Raw genomic sequence first — 5,406 nt, 5'->3', positions numbered from 1 at the left:
AGATCTGTCAACTTAATGAAGCCGCTGTCATTGCGTGGAGTGTGTTGGTCAGCTCTAGTGACAAACGGACTGGTTGTCCATATGAAGGATTTTCTTTAAGCCGGTTCAAAATGACCTGAGAGATCTTCCAGCACAAAATAGAGACTGTTCATGCATGAATGAGGCGACGCAAAGCGGAGAGTCCCTCATTTTCGACTCATTCATGATGACAGAGTTGGTGTCACAGCTCTGTAGAGACAACGTATCCTGCTCTGGGCCCAGCCGAATTGTACATTGATCCACTTTGAACCATTTTCTCGTGTGGTTTGTTTTTCTTTTGTCTTTTCTTTCTTCCTTTCTCTCTTTTTTTTGTGTGTTTTTTTTTTTGTTGGTTCTTTGCCCGAGGAAGATCGACAGCGGTCGAAACCTAGCGCGAAAATAAGATAAATAAACAAAATATTAAGTCAAGAGGATCAGCAAACCTTTTAATGCCTCATGTCTGCTTTATCAATGCCTCAAATCAGGTTTCAAAATTTATTTAACTTTTACAGTGCGCATTTGCGCAGCGTCACCTCTCACTCACACTCCGCGCACTTATGTCCCTGATAAACACGCACACACACACCAACACACATAAAAGTTGTATTATTAACCGTCAATAATAATCAAAAGCATATTAAAATTAGTAAAATAAGTCTCCCCAGCTGAGCACCAGGACGGACACCTCCCCACACCGACCTGTCCTCACCCTGCTCATTTGATTCTGGGACTGCAGGCTCGACAGGACAAAGGTATTTATTTAGAAAATATGTTCGTTCTAAAATTAATTTTTGGAAACGAAAAATACATGGTTTGCTGCACTTTGATGGAGGATATAATATTTTACCTGAATCTGTAATTGGCACCTCTGGGGTCACTGGGCCAGTGCTCCTGCTGTCAACTACCGTGTTCACTGTTGTGTTTAATTTTAATACATTAGTTTTTTTTTTACACTATTTTATGTTATAATTATTTAGTTGTAAACTGACAGCAGCCTGCAGTAATTCTCTACCTGGAGGTGACGTGTGAGCGCTTCATGTGCCGCTGCCGGTTCTGCGCTGGACTGTACAGCAGCCGGAGGTCGATTGGGCATTTTTGGGGCAGCAGGATTAAATTTGTTTCACTGTTTGGCGCGTGCCTGTTCTGACTCTGATTCAGAACTTTCCTCCTCTTCACTCCAGTCAAGATCGCTGATGTCCGACACGTCAGGTTTCAGTAAGGTTTAATATATCTAAATTATGATCAGTTATTAGGTCACCAATAAGCAGGATTTGGAGGAGAGGGATCCGATATTTAACAGCCCACATTTGACTATTGTGGGTTTTTGTTCTACTGCAGGTTTAGTTTTAATTTTGATTAGGTTTTTAAGATTAACTCCTCTCCTCTTGTGAACGTGCTGTCTGCTGGAGATAATAACAGAGAGAGGGGTGTGTGAAGAGTGGGCGGGGCTTACCGTTAGTCAGTCAGCTGGACTGACAGCTGGAGGTGTCTGGACTGCTGGATGTTATCTGACAGGACGGAGTTTCCAGCCTGCTGGGATGTAATCCATCGTGACGGTAGAGAGCAGGGCGGTTCCAGAAGAGGTTGAAGTTGTCGATGAAGTGACGGTTGTGAGCTGAGTAGGATTGTTGAAGCCAGGTGTTCAAGCTGAGGAGCCTGGAGAAGCACTCAGCACCCCGGAAGAGCGTTGGCAGGGGGCCGCTGATGTAGATCATTTTTCCAGAGCTTTGCAGAAGACTGAAAAGGTCCTTAAAATGCTTTTTGGTGAGCTCGGAGTGTCGCTGCGCCGTGTCGTTGGACCCAATGTGATCAATCACCCGGCGAACGGAGGAGGGGGCGGACCGGAGGAGCTCTGGCAGTTTTTCCAGGATGGTGGGGACGGTGGCGCCGGGAAAACACCGTGTGATGGCGTTAAAGAAGCGAATATGCTGCATGATGCTGGTGCCGATGATGAGTGATGTCGGGGGGAAGAGAGGCCGAGGCGGGGGCGGGGCAGCGACATGGGTGTCCTGGGCCGGGGAGCGCTCTGCCGGCGCAGCGGTGCCGCTGGCAGCAGCCTCGTCGCTGGGGCGGCGTTCCCGGGTCTCCCTGGGGCGGCAGTGGCTCCCAGAGTGCCTCCGCACCGCCTCTATAATCAACCTCCGGCACGCTGCGGAGGTCGAAGCCCGGGATGATTGCTGCTTCTCCGGGATCGGCGGGACACGTTCCAACTCGGGGGCCGCGGCGGAGCGGCGAGGCTGGGGCCCAGCAGGATGGAGGACCGTAGCGACGTTGGGCGGCGTGGTTTCCAGGTTGTTGTCATCCTGGCGGCGGGCCGTGGATCCACCGGAGGGTGCGGTAGCAGCCGCAGCAGACCACGGGCCTTCATCATCCGCCGTGTCGTCGCCGTCGTGCAAGGAAGCGGTTGGAGAGGGGTAGTGGAAGTGAAGCTGCAGTGGGCCGAGGCTTGTGGCCTCGCACTACCACCTCAGCCAGGAACGGTGCTCCAGTGTGGAGCAGGAAGGAGTACAGGGTGCCGAGGCAGCGGTGACCATTAATGACGATATCACCATAGATTGGTCGATTGTCAGCATCCGAGCCTTCTCCAGCAGGTCGTCCTTCTTCCTGAGCTCATTCGACAGCCGGCGGATGTCCTCTCTCAGGTCAGCAATGATCTTCTCCACCTTAGTGGCCAGGCGGTAGGGGTGAGGTTCGTGGAGCAGCGGCGCGGCCATTGCTGTGACGTCATCCAGAAAATATAGATATAGAAAATACAGAAGATACGTCCATTGCTCTCTCTGAGTCCTTTCTGGCTTTTGCTTGAATGAAGTCTGCTTTTCTGGAGATCAGTTTGGGAAGGATGAACTCAAGTTCTGCCACCCGACCATGAAATGTCGTTTGCTCAGCAGGGGGCGCCCAGCGTTTCCACTTCATCAGGGTCTTTTTTGCCATCCCCACCAAACCAGCCATTTTGGTCCCACTTACTGGACCAAGTTTCACTGATTTCACTGTTGGTTTCTTCTGTTGACTGTTGGTGTTTTCCACTGACAAGGCGGTTTTTCACTGACGAGTCGGTTTTTTACTGTCAAGTCCTCTAAGTTTCTGTGCTGCTCCGGACTTGAACAGAGCGTTCTCTTCGTATGGATGTTGTGCAGGTTTCCACCCAAAGAATTTCCCAATTCTTTTACTGTTGACAAATTTTTAGATCAACATCAAATTTTTATTTCATCATTTGATGGCTGTAAAATTTTTTTGTTTTTTGTTTTTTTTTTTGTTTTAAAAGTTGTTCAGGCCTAAAATACAAACACCCTGGTTGCAAGCCATTGATGGATCAAGAAATGCTTGGAAAAAGGGGGGGGAAAAAAAAAAAAGCACTGACATTATATTAGCCTACATGCTGTTCTACTGAGAATTTCACATGCAAGATGAAAGAAAGATGAAAGAGAAACGAAGCTAACTTTAGCGTGGCTGTTTTGCACTGTATCAAACCAACTATCTAACTTGCTAACGTTACTGATGCCACAGCCTCAAATTAAAATGTGGAGCAGAGACACAAAATGTCCCTTTAGCTCACACAAACCGTTAATCAAACCAACTAACTGTGTTAATCCGCCATGTGGTTGTTCCTCACATCCTTCAGTGAGGTGGGTGTCACTTGATTTGACTGTGTAGAAATAAAGTGTCAGAGAATAAAGAGTAATTAATGCGACGAATGTCACACTCGTGTCGTTCGTGACAAATGTCAATATAGTTAACACAAATGTGAAAAATGAGGCTAAATTACCTTCTCTTGTTCTCTGGATGGGTGGTATCAAGTCCATGCACCAACAGTTAACAGTATTTGGAAAAAAAATCCGCAGCAGGTCCCACAATTCAGTGCGGTTCATGTAATTTGCTGTGTTTTTGCATGGACAGTCTTAATAAAGTATTTTGCACTGAAATAACACAATAAAATGCTGTGAAATCCAGTAATAATTAAAACAACAAACAATACAGAAGTTTACTGTGATGGCACTGTTTTTATAGTAAACTTCTAAATTACAGTGAACATTAAAGTGAAATCCTGTAAAGTGATAGTACTGCAATTTAGAGTGAAATTTTACAGTTGACTATTGTGAAATCCTGGTAATTATTTACAGTGAAGATATTCAGCCAAAATGATTTAAAAAGGAAAAAAAAAAAAGTTTTACAAGCTGCCACTTAAACACCGCTGAATGTAAACTTTAACACAATCATGCCACCGGCAAGGAGGCACAAAAACAGTCGCAAACACACACACAGAGCAGATTTTCATTTTGGCCTCAAACACATAGACCGCCAACCCATTACATCTGTTACCAAAACTTCTAGTGAAAGAAGCACTCGCTTAGGTAGATCTAAAGACATATTAATAAGCATTGTGTGGATATAGCCAGAAGGAGTCATAATTTGGACCTGAAACACCAGGAAATGATAATACTCTCACCATAAGATGTTATAATCCATCGGTTGTTGTGGTTGAGAGCAAAGCCATCAAAGATTTTGTTATATTCCAGGCGCCTTGCTCTCTCCGTGTTGAGCAGGGCTAGATTACTTCTTTGAGTGTCTCCACTGGTGTTCCTCAGATAGTTTTTCAAATGACGCAGACAAGAGAAACTGCGCTCACAGATGACAGATGTGAAGGGGAGTGTCAGTGCCATGCCTATCAGTTTATACGAGTCTTCAGATGCATCCATGTATGAACTCATGAGCTGTAGGACCTCCTGAGTGCTGCAGATGGTTTGCCCTGGCTCCTCTTTTCTATATATGTAACAGCTGGCGGACCTGGTGGCGCTCTGCAGATAGGTTTTCCTCACTTATTCCATTGTTGGGCCATGGGACGCATGTATTGTTTGTCCAAAAAGGATACGTGTTTCGGGATTAGGGTTGGTAAACCTCAGGATTTCATTTGTGTTTGGTGAAAAGCTTCGTTTCATCTCCATCAACAATCTATCTAATACAGGATAGAAAGAGTGCGTTTTTCAGGTCATCTACGTTGTTTCAGCTGCTTCTTCTTCGGGGCCTCCATAATAAAATCCTCCGTTGTCGAGCTGTTTGGGCCTGCCTTCTCTCATGTGTGGGAGCTTGTGTTGCAGTTCCTATATTTGCTCACAGATCTTCTGCCTGCTTTTGTCCATGTGTCTCCGTGCACTTTTCTGAGAGTCGCAGTGATTATAGATTGAGCCAGATCGTCAGCTGCTGGAAGATCAAAATTTGCATACTGTAGCTGATCTGACATGAACTTGGTTCTTCTGAAAACATCCTTGAACAAAATGAGATGAAGATCAAACTTCTGATCAACGAGTGCTCTGATTGCTCTGGCCTCCATCCTCCGGTGCGAATTGGGCAGGCTGATATTATGCAAGGTAACTGAGATTGGTGGGGGAGTTT

The sequence above is a fragment of the Salarias fasciatus genome, chromosome 3 (assembly GCF_902148845.1).
Source record: "Salarias fasciatus chromosome 3, fSalaFa1.1, whole genome shotgun sequence".
Taxonomy (NCBI): Eukaryota; Metazoa; Chordata; class Actinopteri; order Blenniiformes; family Blenniidae; genus Salarias; species Salarias fasciatus.
Note: the sequence above shows the minus strand (reverse complement) of the source record.